The sequence below is a fragment of the Chionomys nivalis genome, chromosome 17, assembly GCF_950005125.1.
Source record: "Chionomys nivalis chromosome 17, mChiNiv1.1, whole genome shotgun sequence".
NCBI classification, from domain to species: Eukaryota; Metazoa; Chordata; class Mammalia; order Rodentia; family Cricetidae; genus Chionomys; species Chionomys nivalis.
This window is the reverse complement of record NC_080102.1, coordinates 58,133,603-58,156,292: the sequence shown is the minus strand read 5'-3', so window position 1 is coordinate 58,156,292 and position 22,690 is coordinate 58,133,603. Positions and strand designations below refer to the sequence as shown.

The following is a 22,690-nucleotide window of genomic DNA, read 5'->3' as shown; positions in this document are numbered from 1 at the left end:
CTGGGCTATGCGATCCCCTGGCGAGATAACTGAGATTCCTCGAGGGGATGCACATAGGACTTTAACTACTCCTGTATAATCTGGGTCTATGACTCCCGGAGTCACCATCAATCCCCTCAAGGCTGAGGAGGACCGTCCCAACAAGAGGCCGACCGTGTCCTTTGGTAAGGGACCTCGGAAGTCAGATTCAAGGGGTTGCACCCCCATCTGAGGGGTTAGTACCATCCGGGTGGTGGCACAGATGTCCAACCCTGCAGAGCCTGAGGTTGCTCTTCTGGCTTCTGTGGGAAATGTTCTGTCTGATGTTCTGTCTGACCCTGCAATGCCCCATACATTTGAGGGCCCTGGGGACGAGGGCCCCGTTTGCCATTTTTTGACCCAGGTGGTGTTGTTATGGGTCGCCCATTAATGTCCTTGACTGATCTGCATTCATTGGCCCAGTGTTTCCCTTTTTTACATCGAGGGCATAAGCCTGGTTGACGGCCTCCCTCACCAATTCTCTGGCTTCCATTTGGGCAATTTTTTCGCACGTGTCCAGGTTTCCCACACTTAAAGCATGCTCCATTCTTTCCCCCTGTGGTCCTGGCAGCAGCTAGTACTGCGGCCGCTAAGCCTGCATTGGATAATGGCCCTCCAATTTCTCTACATGCTTTCATCCAAGCCTGAAGGCCCTTCCCCTTCCAGGGCGTAATAGCCCTCCGGCAATCTTTAGTGCATTGCTCAAATATAAGCTGTTCGATCAAGGGCATAGATTGATCTGCGTCTCCAAAAATTCTTCCTGCAGCTTCTATCATATGAGCCACGAAGTCTGAAAACGGCTCTGTTGGCCCCTGAATAACCTTAGTCAAGTTGCCAGACACTTGCCCTCTATTGGGCAAAGACTTCCAGGCCCTAATGGCCATTTCATTAATCTGCTGATATACTTGTATTGAAAAAACTGTCTGGTTATTAATCCATTGCCCTTGTCCTAGCAACATATCAGCCGTCCAAGCGGCATTGCCATTAGTCGCATTAGTGTGGGCCTGTGCGATGGCAAGATCAGTATATATAGATTTAAAATCCAGGTACTGTCCTAATGAAACACATGCTTTCACTGTGCTCATCCAATCAGCGGGGGTCATAGCTGACTGCCCTAAACGCTCCACCAACCCTAGAGTAAAGCTGGCTGATACTCCGTAAGTCCGTGTAGCCTCTGCCAAATCCCTCAGTTGTTTATATCCTATTGGCTCGTGATCTCTCTGTCCAGTATTGGGGTCCTGAAAAACAGGGTAAGCGCTGGCCAATTTGTTCCAGGTACTATGCTTGATAAAGGAAGCAGACGCCGCTGAAGGCGCCGTTGGTCTACGACAAACATCGTAGGGCTGAGGCTTAGTATATTCCGGACTATACCACTCCCTCTCGCACTGTGCCGCTGCTTCCTCTAAGACTTGTTCCTCCTCCTCATCCAACCAATCCTCCTCATCCAACCAATCCTCCTCATCCGAAGATTGGTCAATAGAAAAATTAGCAAACTCATCCAAAGGTGGATATATACTTTTCTTTTCTGGGGTTGCGCTATTCTGGAATTCCTTTTCTCCGTTCCGAGAGCTATTGTCGCTCTCCTTGGTTTCTTTCCTTTTAGGTCCTCCCTTTCCTTTTGATTCTGACTCTGACATGCTGTCCTGGTAGGCAGAGAGTGCTCTGCGGCCTTCCTTCAATGCCTCGACACATTTACCTTCCTTCAGACAAGCCCTTACTAATTTCCATAGGGGAAATGTCCCCCGTCGGAGTATGCCCCGTTCTTTGGCTGCCTCAAGATCTCTACCCAATTTCTCCCAGCATGGAAGGTTAATGTCCCCTGAACCAGCGAACCAAGGAGCTACTTGATATACATCCTCCAAGAACTTCCTCAAAGTTCCCTCCGAGACTTTCAGGTCTCGGGTTCTCAGTAGTCGCTGGAGCGGACGCAAAAATGAGCTCACACTCGCGAAACTGGAGGCAGCATTCCCCATGCTGTGTGCTTACCTACACACAACTTATACACGGGGAGGAAATGCCGACCTATCTACGCCGGACTTACTTTCACTTTGACAGGTCCCAGTGGACACACTCCCTTCCCGGCTTATAACCGCGTAAGAATGAACAGCGATGAACGCAAGAAAAAGGCCAGAGCACAGATCAGTAGATCTGCTCCCCCCACCAGCATGTCAGGAAATTAACTTTCGGAGGACTTACCGGCCTCCGCTCCGCACGTCCAAGTTCTGAATCCTCTCACTGACGTGAGGGTCTTTTGCCTGGTGCCTAGATGTCAAGGTTCCTGGGTTTTCGGCACCACTTGCGGCGCGCAACTCTGCCAGCAGAGAAGACGACCACAACAGGATTCTTCTTGGAACGTACTTTATTGGAGCGCAGAAGACTGAAGATAAGATGGAGGCGAAAAGACCCCAAGCCCGACCGCGCGGGGAATATATACAGCGCCTGGTCCGCCTATGATGTGTCATTGCTTGATTGGCTCGGCCCACACTGATGCAATTGCGTGAGCAAGACGTGTGAGCAATTGATAGGTGGATTCAAACCACTCTTGGGCCGGTAGCGAGCGTGCGCAGAAGTTGTTTGCTACTAGGGACACTAGCAAATGGCGGCAACGGGCTTAGTGCCAGACCCTGTGAACATGACAGCTGACAGCTCCGAGGTGCGCAAAGCGCCTGGCGCACAGAGCGCCGTGGCGCGCTACATCGGAACATGACAGCTGACAGCGCTGTGGTGCGCAGAGCGCCTTGGCGCACTACAGTCCTTGTCAACAAAATGTCCCCCTGTTTTTTCCAAAAGGACAGGTATTTGGGGTGGGTCTCTGGAGTGCTAGGCAGAACATCCCAGCACTAGGTAGTTTTGTTCTAGAACGTGTTCCTTGAGGTCTCTGGCAAGCAGAAATGATCCTTTGCTTCCAAATGATTATTGCCCCCACACGAGCCCCCACACGAGCTTTAGTACTGCAATCGCCCTGCCCCCTGATAGAAAATGAAAACATCCCACAAAAGGCCAGTTTCAGGCACACAGAAGGACAGAAGATGGTGGAAGGATCTGGTGTGCTATGTCCCACCAAAGAAACTTCCTCTCTTCCTCAAAGAACAGCTTCTTTTTAGACTTTCACTTTTTCTGTTCTTGAATCCTTTTCAGCTGCCCTGTTCCATCACTAGCATCACAAAATGGGATCTAACTCTTACCTCTGGCCCCCTCCAGCCCTGAATTTGAACTGCCAGGAAGATCCTAAGATAACCACTTTGGAGGAGGCTTTCTGCTAGAGCACAGGCAGACATCCATTGGTGCCCTTCCTTAGGACACCATCCAGTGTGCCTGTCAGTCCTCTGGACAGGAGTCCACATGACTTGGCCTGGACTCGGAAAGTACCTGACTGAGTTAATAAGTGAGAACACCAAGGGACTTGGAAAGGGTGGGCGGGAGGCAGTGAGATCAGGGGAATATGGGCAAAGCTTTCCATGTGTGTAGGTAAATGTCACTGTGAGAATACTCATGTTGTAGAGTCAATGTAAACAAATGTTTTAAAATGGTGAACGAAGGAATGAACCCAGAGAAAATATTAAAAATAAAGATTAAAACAGAGTAAACATCTAATTGATGCAGATAATAAAATTTGCCCCAAATTATACCCCAGACTGAGGAAGAAAGAAAGGAAGGAAGGGTTCTTTTCAATCCTGGAAACCCAAACCTTGAAACCCTAAATCTGTGACCTTAGAAGGAAACTCACTGTGTTCAGATTCAACAGTTCATGAATATCCACCAAGAGCGACCAGCTCACTTCTATCTAAATCACTGTTTCAACTGAAGATCAGCCTCTGAACTGTAAGGAGAGGAGGCAGCCTCAGCCAGAACAGTTAGGCAACGGGGTTCTGTCATTGTGAGGTCAGAGCAAGAAATGGACCAATGACGGCTGGCTTAGATCACTGGTTTTCTTCACATTCTGTCCCTAAGTACAGGAAGGCTGCCCTGGGCAGTTGGAACATAGGGGCTTGAGGAGGCTGGTTACACCCAGTTAGCATTCACTATATCTACGTTTTTTGTTCATTGTGACTGTTCTTTTCATTCTTTTGGTCTTTGGGGGATCTGACACCCAACTCACAATTAAATTATATACAGTAGCTTCTTCTTACTTACAATGCCTAGCCTTAGCTTGGCTTGTTCCTTTCCAGTTTTTCTTATCTTTGAATTATCCTGTCCACCTTTGACTCTGGCTCTATGTTTTTTACTTTTTTTTTTAAATCTCTATGCGTCTTACTTTGATTATTACTCAGTGGCTGGGTAACTGGATAGCTTCCACTAGCATCCTCTCTTTGTTCTCTTGCTCTTTCTCTGTTCCTTTCTCTATGATTTCTCCTTCCATTTATACTCTCTGTGTGACTGACCAACCTATCCTTTATCCTGCCTTATGTTTGGTCATTAAAATTTTCATTAGCCCACCAGGTGTTAGACAGGCACAGCATCACAGCTTCACAGAGTTCAACAAGTACAACCTAAACAGAAGTCACACACCTTAAAATAATATTCTACAACACCCCATGATCTACCTTTTCCTTCTGGATTTATTTACCAGGTTTTCCCCAACTTTGAAACATGGCCACGTGCTAGGGATCAGAGTCCAAACACAGGATCCTTCCTTTGGATTACACATCCAAACCCTAATAGAAACCCTTTCCACTTTAATAATCACAGTAGGTGGAATCATGTGAATTATAACAGGCTCTGGATGTTGTCCTTCACCTGGTATGGACACTGTATACTTGTCAGGAGCCATTTTCCAAAAGATGATAGCAGGGACCATTGTCCTAAGAACATTTGTAGAAAGCCCCACTACCTTGAGTGCTGTTTGCTAACGGAAGCTGCCTCACATCCCAAATATCTTGATAGCAGGGACCATTGTCCTAAGAATATTTGTAGAGAGCCCCCACATCCCAACTACCTTGAGAGCTGGTTATTAAGCGGAGTCACAAAAAGAATATTTCCACTTACCAGGTGTGCTGACTAGTGAACTTTGCAGCCCCGGCAAAGCCCCCCCACCCCAACCCAGGTTCCTCATCCAGGGGCTATATAAGCCGCTGCCATTATGCTAATAAATGGAGGATTTATCAAGAGAATTTTGCTTGGCCTCGTTCCTCTCTCTCCCCCATGTTCTTTCAGGTAGCGCCTCTTCAGACCCTGGAATAACTGGACCTGCTGCGTGGGTACAGTGGCGCCCGAACAGGGACCTGAAGAACAGCCAACTGTTGGCCGGAAGCGCAGTCCTGGGAGGACAACAAGAAAGGAAAGAAGGTTCTGCCAGCTGTAGGACTCGGACAGATCTGCAGGACGAGGCAGGCGCAGGTTCACTGTCGCCCAATAGACATGGGCCAGTCAATTTCAAAGGAAGAGAGATTCATACAAGAATTTAAATAGTCACTCAGAGAGAGAGAGGAATAAGAGCTAAAAAGAAAGATTTAGTAGACTTCTTTAATTTTATTGATAAAAAATGCCCTTGGTTGGTGTTGACAGGGCCAGAAATTCACCCCCAGACATGGGACAGACATTCGGTAAACAGGATGTGTTTGATGCAGACTCAAAAGGGAGTCCCTCGAGATGGAGAAGTAAGGATACAATTCATACAACTACGCCTGCCAAGCAGGCTGGCAGCCAGGCCTATAGAGCCTATGTATTAACCCCTTGCCATAGGGAGCAAAAGCTGCCAGGCTAGTTTGCTATAAAGGGAACTAGACTCAGAAAACTACAGCTTCAGGACAGTAAAAGGAGGTTAAATATACTTCTTATCCATTTTATAATTTTGCTTCTTGGTCAAAAGTCTTTAGTTTGTAGGCGTATAAATTTATATCCAAGGTAGATTAATTTCAGTACTGTGGTTCTTTAGGAAAGTTTTCAAATCAAAGATTGTACTACATTCAGAGGATTTTAACATTGTTTAGGATATGCTGAGATTTTATTTCTTTCTTATAAAGTTTAGAATTGTTCTTTTGAGTTTTATGAGAAATTTTGCTATAATTTTAATGAACTTTTACATTAAATCTGTAGGTGAGTTCTGTGAGGAATGTTACTATAATTTTAATGGACATTTACACTTAATCTGTAGATTGCTTTCAGTGAGATTGTCATTTTTGCTGTGTTTCTTCTAATTTCCCCCCAAAATAGGAGATATTTTTAGTTTCTAAAGTCTTAAATTTATTTATTGTAAAAGAGTTAAAGTTCTTATCATACAAATTTTTCCATTTGTATGGTCCACTCTTGGGTGGGAGTCGAGTTTCTCAGCTTGTGGTCCTTTCCTGCTGCCAGGTGTTGCTTCAGGGTGGACTGCTGAGACTCAAGCCTCTTACTAAATTTATCGAGGGCCAGAGTTATGCTCTAAAAAGTGATAATGGTTAAAAATAAAAAACATTTCCCCCTTCACAAGCAGAGATAACAGGACCCAAGCTTCAGTCTTACTTGCTTAGAGTTACTCCAAGATATTTTGTGCTATTAATGGCTATTTAGAAGGATGATGTCTCATTTATTCTAGGTGTAAAAGAGATACATTTGGGTTGTTTTCAGATTCTGGCTATGATAAAGTAATTCTCCTGTAAGCATAGCTGAGCACATGTCCTTATGGTATGGTTGAACAACTTTTGTATTTAGGCCCAAAAGGAGTATTGCTGAGTTTTAAGGTAGATATTTGCCTAATTTAAAAAAAATAGCCATATTGAGGGACCCCCAGTGCTGGGGAGACTCTCCCTCAGGTCGTGGGATGGCAGGACCCCCAGTGACTCACGGGAGACCGTCCTTGCTGTGGTCACACGGGGCTTTGGTTGATGGGATGGGATGGGGGCCGGTACACTGGGGTCCAGTCTCGTGGTCCACGCAGGGAAGGATTTCGACCCCGAGTGACCAGGAGAAGGAGTTTTTGAGGGAAGAAGCCGTGGCCCAGTAATCCAGAGAGGTCATGGAAAGTTCCAAAACTCCAGTGATGGTCACAAGGGGTTAACTCCCTGCCTCTCAGGACCACTCGCAGGGTCCTGATCAGCTAGTTCCTAGAACAGTATGGTGATGGTAACAAGGGGGACACTCCCTGTTTCTCGGGATTGTTCTAGGGATTTCGGTCTGGCTTTGTCTTCAGCTAGTTCCTGAAACACAGTAGCTGAGCCGGCCTGTCCTGGATTTTTGATTCTTCTCTTCCTGCTGGGGGAAGGTGGGTTCCTGGATTTATCCAGGTCTTTCAATACTATGTATGATCCAAAAGTGGCTGTGCCAATTTGCACTTCCAGCAATGGTATTTTTTCTTTATCCACATTTTCTTAAGCATAAACTGTTAGTAGTAATTTTTAACCTTGGTCTTTTACAAGGATAAGATGAAATCTCAGAGTTTTGATTTGCATTTCTCTGATGGCTAAAGGATGTTATGTTTGAGCATTTTTTAAGTGTCTCTCAGTCATTTTTAACTTAGTCTGTTGAGAGTTTTCAGTTTAGTTCTGTATATATATTTTTATTGGATTAATTTTCGATAAGTAATTTCCTGAGTTCTTCATATGCTTTTGGAGTGGGTTTATGATAAGTAAAGATCTTTTCCCACTCTATAGTCTTGTTATACAGAAGTTTCTCAATTCAAGAGATCTAATTTATTATTTCTCTCAGTGTTTGTGCCACTGAGGCTGTGTTTGAGATGTGGCAAAGTGTACTTCTAATTTTTTCTCTGTGAGGTTCAATGTAACTTTTATATGTTGAGGCCTTTGACTCATTTAAACTTGAATTTTATACACGGAGATGGATGTGGATCTATTTTTATTCTTCTACACGTTGATGTCTATTGAGGCCCAAATCATTAGTTAAAATGCTTCATTTCCCCATTTTCCTATCTGCAGGCAGACTTACAACTGAAGAGGAGAATAGCTTATAAACTTTTAATTAGATATTCAATGGTTAAAGCCCTGGTTATAATATTCTTATGGGAGACCTTGAGCCACTAGGTAAAATTCTTACAAAAAACAATGAGCCTGTTTCCAGTAGAGAGCTTATAAAAGCTGCCTAACAGGTACTCAACAAGTAAAGTATAAATCACAGGTAAAGTATACAATAATCAACAAGTACAGTATATTACAGCTATGGCAAGTGTGTGTATTAAATGTAAAACTTTTTCTACAACAGTTTTATGAAAAGGCAAAATGCTTTTTATGGCTCAACCTTCCCAGTTTTGACAGTTAAGATATTAAACTCTTAATTTAGAACAGTAGCCTGTCTGGTACAAAAGGGCAGAGAAAAATATGGAAGATGGTTTGACAGAATATTGACTATGATCAATGTTTCTTGTACTAAACAATAAATTCATTGATAATTTTAAGATGGATTCCAGGACAGTTGTGTTTGCTCAATTCAAAGGCCAGAACAATAATCTTTTCCCAGATGATCATTGCTACAATTCACACAATTGTATTTTGCTGTTATAGCTAAAAATCCCTTAAAAGATTTTATACTAAATTTTACAAATGGCTCTTCCAATGGAAGAACTGCATATATGGTTAATAATAAAAAGAAATTATGGAGCGTACCAAGGCTCCTTGAAAGCAACATATATAAGTTACAAACAGATCCTGGTACAAATAGGTCTGACATGATGACACCAAGCTGACCTTTACTAAGGCAAGGTAAAAAAAAGGTTCTGCAATGAATTTTGAAAAGACCCAACCTATATATATTTGGGGTCGAGGATATGTTTATGCTGTTTTTCACAGAAAGAAAATAAAAGCTGGCCCCGATGATGTCGTAGCTGCAAACACCCCATAAAGAAGTTCCAGAAACAAGTTGGAAGGGAATCCTTGATCCAGCCTTCCCTGCCCCCATGGAGAGGAGTGCTTAATAACAGGACCTGCTACACCTCTCTACAGGGTGTCATTCTGCGTGCAGAGAGTCCAAACAAGGCTTGAGATAATTGCCAAGATGTGCTTTATGTAGCTGAATCCAGCTCACCTCACCCAGGAATCCCACCTGCCCTGAAGCACAAATGCTGAGCTGCTTCCAAACCTGGGAGCAGACACAGATGCCCTGCTGAGATGACCTGACCATGGAGACTACAATTTTCTGTAGTTTAAATTCTGTTTGTTTTGGAGCTAAGATGCAGACTAAACATCTTTGGGACACAGAACTCATTTAGATTAAAATATTAACCCCTCTTCACGTAGAAGGGGGAAGATTGGGGTTTTAACTGTTGCTCAGAGACTGGAACTGGTGGTGTTTAACAACAATGTCTGTCATTGTGCTCTTACTGGAATTGACCTAATGATATTTGGTGTTTTTTTATTTTATTTTATTTATTGATTGATTGATTTCTTAAAGATTTCTGCCTCTTCCCTGCCACCGCCTCCCATTTCTTTCCCCCTCCCCGGATCAAGTCTCCCTCCCTCATCACCCCAAAGAGCAATCAGGCTTCCCTGTCCTGTCGGAAGTCAAGGACCACTGACCTCCATCCAGGTCTAGTAAGGTGAGCATCCAAACTGCCTAATCTCCCACAAAGCCAGTACGTGTAGTGGGATCAAAAACCCATTGCCATTGTTCTTGAGTGCTCAGTAGTCCTCATTATCCACTATGTTCAGCGAGTCCGGTTTTATCCCATGCTTTTTCAGACTCAGGCCACCTGGCCTTGGTGAGTTCCTGATAGAACATCCCCATTGTCTCAGTGTGTGGGTGCACCCCTCACAGTCCTGAGTTCCTTGCTCGTACTCTCTCTCCTTCTGCTCCTGATTTGGACCTTGAGATTTCATTCCGGTGCTCCAATGTGGGTCTCTGTCTCCTTTCATCACCTGATGAAGGTTAATATTCAGGAGGATGCTTATATGTTTTTCTTTGGGTTCACCTTCTTATTTAGTATTTCTAGGATCACGAATTATAGGCTCAATGTCCTTTATTTATGGCTAGAAACCAAATATGAGTGAGTACGTCCCATGTTCCTCTTTTTGGGTTTGGCTTACCTCACTCAGGATAGTGTTTTCTATTTCCATCCATTTGTATGCAAAATTCAAGAAGTCATTGTTTTTTACTGCTGAGTAGTACTCTAATATGTATATATTCCATACTTTCTTCATCCATTCTTCCATTGAAGGGCATCTAGGTTGTTTCCAGGTTCTGGCTATTACAAACAATGCTGCTATGAACATAGTTGAGCATATACTCTTGTTGTATGATAGGGCATCTCTTGGGTATATTCCCAAGAGTGGTATTGCTGGGTCCAGGGGTAGCAAATCCCGAATTTCCTGAGAAACCCCCATACTGCTTTCCAAAGTGGTTGTACATGTTTGCATTCCCACCAGCAATGGAAGAGTGTACCCCTTTCTCCACAACCTCTCCAGCAGAGGTATCATTGGTATTTTTATTTTAGCCATTCTGACAGGTGTAAGATGGTATCTTAATGTTGTCTTGATTTGCATTTCCCTGATCGCTAAGGAAGTTGAACACGATCTTAAGTGTCCTTTGGCCATTTGAACTTCTTCTGTTGAAAAGTCTCTTTTACATAAGTGGGTGCTTTTATATTAGGGGTGTAGATAATCAGGATTGAGACTTCATCCTGCTGAATTGTTCCTGTTATGAATATAAAGTATCCATCTCGATCTCTTCTGATTGATTTTAGTTTGAAGTTAGTTTTGTTAGAAATTAATATGGCCACACCTGCTTTTTTCTTAGGACCATTTGCTTGAAAAACCTTTTCCCAACCCTTTACTCTGAGTAGATGCCTGTCTTTATGGTTGAGATGTGTTTCTTGCAAACAGCAGAATGTTGGATCCTGTTTTTATATCCAATCTCTTAGCCTGTGCCTTTTTATAGGTGAATTGAGACCATTAATATTAAGTGATATTAACGACCAGTGGTTGTTTACTCCGGTTATTCCTATTGCTTTTGGTAGTAGAGTTTGTGTGTCTCCCTTCTTTGAGTTGTGTTGTTGAAGGGTCGCTAGATGCCTGAGTTATTGTAGGCAGTGTTGGCAATGTTGGATTCCTTGGGTTGTGATTTTCCTTCTATTACTTTCTGTAGGGATGGATTTGTGGCTACGTATTGTTTAAATTTGTTCTTATCCTGGAGTGTCTTGTTTTCTCCATTTATAATGAATGATAGCTTGGCTGGGTATAGTAGTTTGGGTTTGCATCCATGGTCTCTTAGTTGCTGCAGTACCTCTATCCAGGACCTTCTGGCTTTCATGGTTTCCATAGAGAAGTCAGGTGTAAGTCTGATCGGTTTACCTTTATAGGTTACTTGGCCTTTTTCCTTTGCAGCTCTTAATATTTTTTCTTTAATCTGTATATTTTGTGTTTTGATTATTATATGGCTAGGGAATGGTTTTTTTGATCCAGTCTATTTGGTGTTCTGTATGCTTCTTGGATATTCAAAGGAATATCTTTCTTTATGTTGGGAAAGTTTTCTTCCATAATTTTGTTAAAAATATTTTCTGGGCCTTTGAGCTGTGACTCTTCTCCTTCTCTTATCCCCATTATTCTTATGTTTGGTCTTTTTATTGTGTCCCATATCTCCTGAATGTTTTGTGATGAGAATTTGTTGGTTTTGCTGTTTTCTTTGATCAGTGCATTTATTTTCTCTATGGTGTCTTCAGAATCTGAGATTCTTTCTTCTATCTCTTGTATTCTATTGATTATGCTTGTTTCTGTAGTCTTTGCTCGTTGACCTAGATTTTCGATATCCAGCTGGTCCTAGTTTGTGTTTTCTTCCTTGCTTCCATTTCAGTTTTCAATTCTTGAACTGCTTCCATTACCTGTTTGATCGTTTTTCTCTTGGTTTCCCAGGGTATCATTTACATATTTGCTCATTTCTTCAAACTTTTTATTATACTTTTCATCCATTTCTATGAGGACGTTTTTTACATGTTGTTTAAGGGACTCTATTGCTTTCATAAAGTCTATTTTTTCCTCTTCTTCTGTGTTAGGGTGTTCAAGTCCTTGTGTTGTAAGATCATTGAGTTCTGGTGTTTTCATGTTGTTTTTCAGATTGTTGGGTGAATTCTTGCTTTGGCATCTGCCCATCTCCTCCTATCAATGCTATCTAATGGGTTTGATTTAATTGTAGTGGGGCAATCTGCTCTCAGCGTGGGCTTCACTATTTCATGCTTGGACTATCCCACCCCCGCCGGGTCTGCTTGCCCGTGTACCCCACCCTCCACCCCGGCGCTGTTGTCTCCACTGCCTGTGCCTGCCTGCACGCCGGTGTCTCTGCCGCCTGTGCCTGCCTGCGCCTACCTGCTTGCTGGTGTCTCCGCTGCCTGGGCCTGCCTGTGCCTGCCTGTGTGCCCGTGTCTCCACCGCCTGGGACTACCTGTGCCTGCCTGCACGCCGGTGTCTCTGCCGCCGGTCACCTAATGATATTTGTAACTGCTTATAGATGTTGGGAAATGTTTGACACACACTGTAAAAAGTTTGGGTTTAATGCATATGTTAAGAATTTTAGATTTTGATCCCTTTACACTGCCCTAATTTTTGGCAGGCAGCACTCGTAATTTTATGTTGGAGTAGGTACTTAGGAAGGAGTATATACCATAGGCCAGACTAAAAGGTGTATACTGGGTTTGGAAAGTGCCTTTCTTCTGGTCCGAAGATCAAGTCATTGGTGTCCAAATTATACCTTTACTCAACCTATACGAGATACCTTTTATTTGAGGAGCTCCTCACAGTTTTTCATTAATGATACATACAGAGGCCAACGGGAATATTGTGGAGCCCTCCCCTGAACAGCACATCATACAGAGGCCGTACAGGCTGGCTCAACATGGCATGATGTCAGGTGAACGAGGATTGCCCTCCACATAGCCTAAGACAGGGACCCTGCTGTCAAAGACCTGCTTATTTTGAGGAGCTCCTAGGAACTAATGCTACCCATGAGACACCCTTCTGTACCCAGGAGAGGAAAAAATGCTCCACCACTCAAGAGGAGGGTCTCTCCTTGTCCCAGTCCTTTAGGTCTGATGACGTGGTTAGACTCTGACCTGGTGCCCTCCACTTAATAGCTGCCTGCCTAATACAAGGAAGGGGGATTTGTCAGGAGCCATTTTCCCAAAGATGATAGCAGGGACCATTGTCCTAAGAATGTTGGCAGAAAGCCCCACTACCTTGAGAGCTGTTTGCCAACGAAACCTGCTCCATATCCCAACTACCTTGAGAGCTGTTTGTTAAGCGGTCCCACAATAAGAATGTTTCTGCTTACCAGATGTGTGCTGACTAGTGACCTTTGTTTCCCCAGAAAAGCCCCCACAAGAACCCAGGTTCCTCATCCAGTGGCTATATAATCCGCTGCCATTACACTAATAAACGGAGGCTTTGACAAGAGAATGTTGCTTGGCCTCGTTCTTCTCTTTTGCCCATGTTCTTTCAGGTAGCGCCTCGTCAGAGCCTGGAATAACTGGACCTGCTGGGCAGGTACATGTACTTGCTTTCTCTTCCTGTGAAGAAACGTCATGGTCAAAAACAACTTGAGGAAGGAAGGTTTACTTCCCATTCACCTTCCTATCAGAAGCTACCATGAGTAGAAGTCAGGGCAGGAAGTCAAGACCAGAACCTCGAGGCAGGAACCAAAGCAGATACAATGGAGTAAAGCCACTTACTGACTTGCTCTCCTTGACTCTCTAAGCCAGCTTATTTTATATATACAGCCATGACCTCCAGCCCAGGGACATCAGTCACTGATTGAAATTCCCCATAGACTTACCTATTACATAGTTAAGTTCCTTCTTCCTCAGATTACTCCAGCATGTGCCAAGTTGACAAAATCCAACTGGCACACACTGACACCCATCTATTAGTGGGTGGGGAGCATGGTCCACTTCTTACAGACCCTAACATGCTGTCATGACTTTTGGCTCATGGAGCCCATCACATCCATCCTCAAAGCAGTTCCTTTTTTAGTAGACTCAGATTGATCAGAGTAACATGGTAGCCTCTGACTGACTCTGGGATGCTGTGGCAATGCTCTGTTTCCCAGGACACTCCAGGGCAAGTGACTAACTTCTATCTACGGGGCTGAGAGGAATAGACTTTGTCACATTTTCTCCATAAACTCTTCATCCAATTCCCCACCAGACAGAAAACTAGGACCCCCAGTGTGCAGTGGGTTGATATGTTCAAAGTGATAAGAGGAAAACACTCCATCAGTGGTCCTGGAATCCGCACCCCTGAAGGAGGAGGCACACGTGGTTTCTTCAATGAAACCTGATGTTCTGGGCCAACATTTTAGGGAAAGTAGAGGGGGAAATCCTCTCAAAATAAACCAAATAAACACCAAAATAGTTGAGAATGCAAATGAAAAATTCAGAGCAGACCTCGGTGCTAGGGCAACTCCCAAGTAGCTTTTCTGAGTGTGTTTAGACTCTTTTAGCTCTCATGGCCCCTTAGATGATTTTAGTTCTGGTTTGTGTCTCTGTCCATGTGGATACTAAACCTGGTACAGTTGGTGCTGTCTTAGTTCCAGGCCTTTAAGATCTCATGCCTCAGAAATACCAGCCATTGCCACCTGCGTTGAGCCATCTCCTACGGCTAAGGCTCTCATTGTTGTCACCGTCTGACCTCCAGTCCCTCAGAGCCACACCCCACCTTCTCCAAATGTCTCCACTGCCTGCTTGTCCTGCCAGTCGAACCCAAGACCGAACCTCAAGATCAGCTATCCACTCCCAGCTCTACGTTTTTAAATCATTTATCGTTTTTAGTGAGATATAATTTTCTTCCCTCCCCTCCCAGCCTCCCCATCCCCTCTACCCTCTCCCATGACCCCATGCTCACAATTTACTCAGGAGTTGTCTTTTCCTACTTGCCATGTCCATTAGATCCATGTGTGTCACTCTTAGGGTCCTCTTTGTTGTCTAGGTTCTCAGGGTTATGAATGATCAGCTGGGTTTTGATGCTTTCTGCATTCATCCTTCTGCCTACAAATTTCAAGATGTCATTATTTTTTCTGCTGTGTATTACTCCATTGTGTAAATGTACCACATTTTCTTTATCCATTTTTCAGTCGAGGGTCATTTAGGTTGTTTCCAGGTTCTGGCTATGGCAAACAATACTGTTATGAACATAGTCCAGCACATGCCCTTGTGGTATGATTGATCATCCTTTGGATATATATATATATATATATATATATATATATATATATATCCCAAAAGTGGTATTGCTGGTTCTTGAGGAAGGTTGTTTCCTAATTTTTGGAGAAATCACCATACTGATGCTCAAAGTGGCTGTATCAGCTTGCACTCCCACCGGCAATGCAGGAGTGTTCCCTTTACCCCACCATTTATCCACTCCAGAATATGCTGTCATCGGTGTTTGGATCTTGGCCATTCTGACAGGTGTAAGACGTTATATCAGAGTTATTTTCATTTGCATTTCTCTGAAGGCTAAGGATGGTGAGCATTTCCTTAATTGTCTTCCAGCCATTTTTGATTCATCTGTTGAGAGTTCTCTGTTTAGGTCCATACCACATTTTTTACTGGAATATTTGTTCTGTCGATGACCAATTTCTTGAGTTCTCTGTATATTTTGGAGAACAGTCCTCTGTCTGATGGGGGTGGGGTGGGGTGGTGAAGATCTTTTCCAAGTCTGTAACTTGCCATTTTGTCTTGATGACCATGAATGTTCTCTGCTTTACAGAAGCTTCTCAGTTTCAGGACGCCCCATTTATTAACTGTTGCTCTCAGTGTTTGAGTTACTGGGGTTCTATTTAGGAAGTGGTCTCCTGTGTCAGTCTGTTCAAGTGAATTTCCCACATCTCCTCCATGAGGTTCAGTGTGGTTGGTGTCATGTTGAGGTCTTTGATCCTTCTGGATTTGAGCTTTGTGAATGGCAATAGATATGGATCTATTTTCATTCCTCTACATATTGATATTCAATTATGCAAGCACCACTTGTTGAATATGCTTTCTTTTTTCTATTTTCTATTTTATTTCTTTGTCAAAAATCAGGTGTTTGTAGGTGTGTGGATTGATATCCATGTCTTTGATTCACTTCCATTGGTCCTCCTGTGTGTTCTTATGCCAGTACCAGGCTGTTTTCAGTATTGTAGCTCTGTAGTAGAGTTTGAAGTCAGGGATTGTGAGGCCTTCAGAAGTTCCTTTATTGTACAGGATTCTTTTGGTTATCCTGAATTTTTTGCTTTTCCATATGAGGTTGAGTATTGTTCTTTTGAGGTCTGTGAAGAATTTTGCTGGGATTTTGATAGACATTGCTTTGAATCTGTAGATTGCTTTTGGTAAGATTGCCATTTTGACTATGTTAATTCTGCCTACCCAAGAGCATGGGACATCTTCCATCTTCTAGTGTCTACTTCAAATTCTTTCTTCAAAGATTTAAAGTTCTTGACTCACTGGCTGCCACTCAACCTGAAGGCAGAGGCCAAAGGGGAAACTTTGTGGACCGCATATCGATGAGCACCTGAACAGGAGCTGCTGTCCTTGGATCCGGAAGAGATCCAGAAGTGCCTGGAACTTACTGAGTGCCGGTTCCATATCCGCCGCCATGATACTGATCCGGGGTTTTCCGGGGGACTTGACCAACCAGGAAGTACACAATCGTATGAGCGACTATGAACTCAAGGACTGTTGGTGGACGAATACAGTGACAGCTTTCGTGATCCTGCTGAATGGGGAGCAGGCTGAAGCTGCCGTCAAGGCCTTCCACCAGAGCCGCCTTCGAGAGCGGGAGCTGTCAGTTCAGCTGCAGCCTAGAGATGCTCTCTTGTATGTGGCCAAGCTGCTGCCCAGCCTGACCCAGGCAGTGTGAGGAGCTGGTGCGGCCCTTTGGCAGCCGGGAGCGCTGCTTCGTAGTGTACAGCGAGCGCACAGGCCACTCTAAGGGCTATGGCTTTGCAGAGTACATGAAGAAAGACTCGGCTGCCAGGGCCAAGTCTGATTTGCTGGGCAAGCCACTGGGGCCCCCACACACTGTATGTGCATCGCACAGATGCTGGGCAGCTGCCCCCTGCCTTGCTGCACTCCCGGTGTCTCTGTGTGGACCACCTGCCACCTGGCTTCAATGATGTGGATGCCCTGCGCCAGGCACTGTCCGCGGTCTATATGTCCACCTTCTGTCAGCTGCCATGTGGCCAGGGTGGGCAGCTGAAGGGCTTTACAGTACTGGAGGATGAGACAGCAGAGACGGCAGAGGCTGCACAACAACAGTCAGACGGCCTGGCCCTGGGTGGCAGTCACCTTCGTGTGTCCTTCTGTGCTCCAGGTCCTCCTGCCCGCAGCATGCTGGCAGCAGAAATTGCTACCCAGGACACGACTCTCAATCGGGGCAAGGGACTCCCGCCTGAGCCAAACATCCTGCAGCTGTTGGACAATCTGGGCCCATCTACCTCCCTCCAGCTGCTGCTCAATCCTCTGCTGCATGAGGTGCCAGTGGCCAGCAGAGTCTTTTGGGTGCGCCTCCTCCATGCCACGGCTGAACAGACCTGCCCTGTCCACTGCACTGCTCCAGTTAGCCCTGCACCCCCAGAGCCAGAAGAAACCTGGGATCCTGGGAGACTCCCCTCTGGGTACCTTCCAGGCTGGGGCCCATCCTGTCAATTCCCTCCTTGGGGAGCTGTCTGCAGGTGGTGGTGCTGGCTCTGGAACTGCAACCCGCTGAGGGAAGGAAGCCATAACCCTTACTACCACCACTGCTGGGCCCTTCTGGGGTGACCGGGAGCCCATGAGTCTGCATCCCCCAGCAACCCAGCTCACTATACACCCAGTCTCTGTGGGGCTCTAAGGCCTCCTGAAGGACAATGTGTCCCTGCCAATGACCCCTGGGGTGTCACTGTTGGAGGAGCCCCCAAAGGACTACTGCATCTCCCTGAACCCCTACCTGAATCTACATAGCCTGCTTTCATCCAGTAACTTGGCAGGCAAGGAGTCCCGGGGCTGGTGAGCATTGTTTAATTTCCATGTGTTTGTGGATTCCATGTGCATTGCTGTTGAATTCTAATTTTAAGTCATGGAGATCTGATAAGATGCATGGGGTATGACAAATTTTTTGTATCTATTGTGGTTTGCTTTGCTACCTAGTATGTGCTCAATTTTTGAGAATCTTCCATGAGGTGCTGAGAAGAAGGTATTTTCTTTTCTGTTTGGATGGAATTTTCTTTAGATGTCTGTTAAGTCCATTTGAGTTATCACGTCTGTTAGAGCCACTCCCAGCTCTAAATCTGCTCGAGGAGGTGACCTTTGACTCTTGTCAGTGCTCTGACCCTGCTCATCTGTCAGGGCTGACGTGGACAGCCTTCTGGGATGGATGGCTGGGAACAAGCCTGCTTTGGTTTCAAGGTAGAGTGGCCTCAGTCAGGACCAGAGGGGTTAATCTTAACAAGCCCTGTCTGGAATCTTCTAGGGTGGTTGCACCACTCTAGAGAATTAGACCCTCAGGAAATACTGCTCTTTATTGTGATAGTCAATGGGAGGCTCCCTCAAGGGACTGAAATGGCTGAGAGGTCTAGTCTCATTCTGGGTCTTTCCTAGTTAGGTTTCCACTGCTGTGATAAACGCCATGACTGATACCAACTCGGGGCGACTGGGGTTTGTTTTCTACTACACATCACTGTCCATCAATGAGGAAAGCTGAGGTTCAAAGCTGGAGGCAGGAACTGAGGCAGAGACCAGGGATGAAGTCTGCTTACTGGCTTTGTCTCTCTGCCTTTCTGCCTTCCTTGTACCACAAAACCACCTGTCCCAGGATCACATTCTCCACCATAATGAGACTAGGCTCCCCTGCAGGAGTTAACAATTAAGAACACACCCTGTAGTCATGTCTGCAGGCCAATCTGGTGGAGGCAACTCTTTGACGTTCTGGTTCCCAGGTGTGTCTACTAAATAACTGGGGCTATTACTGCAAGGTTTTATTCGTTTTTGAGAGGTTTCTTGAAGCCCAAAATGGCCTCAAATTCAATATTTAACTGAGGATGACCTTGAACTTCTGATCTTCCTGTCTCTGCCTCTCTAGTGTTGGAGTTACAGGCATGTGCCACCAAGCCTGGCTTAGAAATTTTGATTCATCTTTCCAGATACATATTATTCCATAATGTAGGGGATCCCATAGTGCATTTAACTGTCCCTACTTTAAATCTTTTCTTTTATTTACTTATTTATTTATTTTTGCACTGGGGAGATCATATGTGCAGGACCTTGGGAAGAAATCAAGGATAGGCATGTGCCACCACCCAAGCTTGTGTGTGTGTATGTATGTGTGTACATGTGTGGTCATGTGTGTGTACATGCGTGGTCATGTTGTGTACGTGCGTGGTCATGTGTGTGTACATGTGTGTTCATGTGTGTGAACATGTACTCAACTAGTGTGTGATGTCTTTACCTCCTTCTCCCTTTTCTTCCCTCAATCAATCCTTGATTTTGTTTTTTGTCATTGCTTTGAGACAGGGTCTTTCTGTAGTCCTGAAACTCCATATATACACTGATCTTGAACGCACAAAGATCTCTTGCTTCTGAGTGCTGAGATTAAAGGCTGTGCTGACATATTCAACTAATCCTTGTTGTTTTGTTTTGTGGATTCAGAATCTTACTATACAGTCCAGGCTGGCCTGGAACTTGGGCTGGCTTTGAATTTATGATCCTTCTGTCATCTCCCAGCTGGAGAGATTACAGGCATAAGGGCATCACATGGGTTCTAGGTCCACTTGTTTATTACTTAACCATGTCTCATATAACCCAGGCTAGCCTCCAACTGGGAAATATTGAGCCAAGGTTGGCCTGAGAGTTCTGATCCTTGTCCTTCAACTTAGAAGTATCAGAAGTTCAAGGTCTAAGTAGTGTAAGGATCATGTCTAAGTGCCAGGATTAAAGCTATGTGTCGCCATGCCCAGCTTGGTACTGTTTTCTTTTATCGTCATTTTATTATGTGCTTATTTATTTATGAGTGAATATTTGTGGCATGGAGCATATGTGGAAGCCAGAGGACAACCCGAGGGAGTCTGTTCTCACACCCCACAACGGAGGTCTAGGGGACTGAACTCATCAGGCTTGGTAGCAAGCGCCTTCCCCCACTGAGCCCTTCAAAATTTCTGTATAAAGCCGGATGTGGTAGCACATGTGTGCAATCCTACCACTCAAGAGGCAGTGTGCCGCTATCTAGTTTGGTCTAAATTTGGAGCTTTTTAAATTTTATTTTATCTATCTACGTATTTTTGCTTTTTTAAGACATGGTATCGAAGTAGTGATGGAAGCAGTTAGGACTCACTCTGTAGACCAGGCTGGCCTTGAACTCACAGAAATCTGCCTGCCTCGGCCTGCCTCCCAAGTCCTTGTACCACCACCGCCCAGTTAAACAGTTCAGTTTTAAAACACTTTCTTATTTAGAAGCAACTTCAGACTTTGCAAAGGTTGGAAAGAGGGGCGAGGGAGAAGCCTCAGTCAGTAAAATGCCTGCTGTGTAAGCGTGAAGACTGGAGTTCAGATTCCTTCCACCATGTAAAAGCTGGGGACAGTGGGGACAGGCAGATCCCTGAAGCTCCTCGCTGGCAGCCTAGCCAGTCTGTGAGCTCCAGGTTCAGTGAGAGTCCTTGTCTCAAAATGTAAGCTGGGGAGAGAAGAAGAAGACACCCAAAAGATTCCCTCACTTTCACACACGCATGACCACCCATGCACACACACATACACACAAGCTAGGCTGCTGCCACATGTCTGAACTCAAAATACTGAGGAAATGGATGCAAGAAAATCAAGACCAGCCTCATTCCATAGTGAGTTCAAGGCCAGCCTTGACAACATGAAATTCCAAAAAAGAGAAAACAAAACCAAAACCAAAAGAAAAAAAATAAAAAAAGAAAGGAATAAAAAAACTGAAAGGCAGAATAAAGAAGCCCTGTATGGCCGGGTGTTGGTGGTGCATGCTTTATTCCCAGCACTCGGGAGGACGAAGCAGGTGGATCTCTGTGAGTTCAAGACCAGCCTGGTATACAACAACTAGTTCCAGGACAGGCTCCAAAGCTACAGAGAAACCTTACCTTAAAACACCGCGAAGAAGAAGAAGAAGAGGAAGAGGAGGAGGAGAACGAGAAGGGGTAGCAGAAGAGGGACGAGGAAGAGAAGGAGGAGGAGGAGAAGCCCTGTATGTATAAAAGTCATTTACATTTCCCTAAACATTTACATTTCTAATCACTTATTTTATATTCCCTGAAACATTCAAATATACATTATAGACATGGTTCTTCATGACAGGAATATTGTCTGCAGAGCAGTTTATCATCCCAATGGGCACAAAAGCCGCTATTATCCGTAGTTTCTGCTCTGCTGGGGCTCAAACCCAGGGCTGTGGGCATGCAAGACAAGCATTCTGCTGTTGAATTCCACCTCGGGCTTTTGATTTGAGACGGGCTCTTAGGCTGCCATTGAGTTTGTGATCCTCCTTCTTGGGCTTCACGGAGCTGGGGTTATAGGCACGTACACCTGGCTAGTGCTTTCCTGTTGCTCTGAGAGTCCAAGGGATCATCAGGAAAGGCATGAAAAGGTCTTTCTTCCTAGACCTCCTCTCCAAATCACAGAGATCCACCTGCCTCTGCTTCTCCAGTGCTGGGATTAAAGACGTGCATCACCCCCACCCGGCTCTTTCTTTTATGTGGAGACAGAAAAATCTCACAAATTTCAGACTTGTTGAGCTTGCAAATTAGCCAAGGATAACGTCCAATAAATCTCCCTCCGTCCACTTCCCAAGTAGAAGGACCTGAGCGCACACCATCTCACTTAGCAAAAATCTCTCTCTCTTTTCAATTTATAGACGGTAACTGTCAGATTTATTTATTTATTTATTTAGAGACTGAGTCTCACTATGTAGACCTGGCACTCACAGAGAGCTATCTGCTACTGCCTCCTGAATGCTGGGATTAAAGGGATGCAACCACATGCCACACCCTCCTTTTGGATATTTTTTTGAGACTTAATTTTTTAGCGAAGGGTGCCTTAGAACTAAAGATTACCCTGGGGCCTGTGAATTAGCTCAGTGGGTATGGTAGTTTGAAAGAGAAATGTCTTCTATAAATTCATGAATGTAAGTGCTTGGTCCCCAGTTGGTGGTGCAGTTTGTGGAGATTCTGGAACTTGTAGCACAGGAGCCTGATAGGGGAAGTCTGTCACTGTGGGTGGCATAGAGAACTTAAAGCCTTGCCCTCTCTACTTACACATAACTCTCCTCTCTACTTCCTGTGTGTGATGGAGATCTGATTTCTCAGACAACAGGCTCTGTATCAAAACAACCAAAAGCTAGCTCATTTAACAATGACATTTTATTTCCAACATAGAAAACATATATTGTCATGATTGGGGAAGATCAGGGGTTAGCACCAGTAGAATCGATCAAGGTGGCCTTCGTTTCTCCCTAGTGCAGGGCCTTGGCTTCTGAGAGGCGTGTAGTCCCGTGCTGCAGAGAGTTGAGACATCCAGGTGACCCACAGTGCTAACAAAGCTGGGATCACCTTGTCAGCCCACCAACTAAATTCTACTTAACAGTAAGAAGATTCCTCGGGGCTTGGCTTGCTGGGCACTGCCAACCATCTAGCACCAGAGAGGACCACCCAGTGTTCTCAGCAGCAGCATCCTGTCTCATTCTCCTAGGTCTGGCCGGCAGGATGCTCCTGCAGAGGAGGTCAGGTCTTCTACCTGCTTCTTCAACTAACTCTGTGCTGCTTCCTCTTTTCCCTTCTCCTTGTTTGTTTCTTTATAGAC

General features: G+C 44.8%; 1 pseudogene; it reads left to right on the top strand.

Annotated features, from left to right (window-relative positions):
- The first annotated feature begins 88 nt into the window (after nt 1-88).
- LOC130888437 (ribonucleoprotein PTB-binding 1-like) lies at nt 89-17,894 on the top strand (annotated as a pseudogene).
- Nucleotides 17,895-22,690: the final 4,796 nt, after the last annotated feature.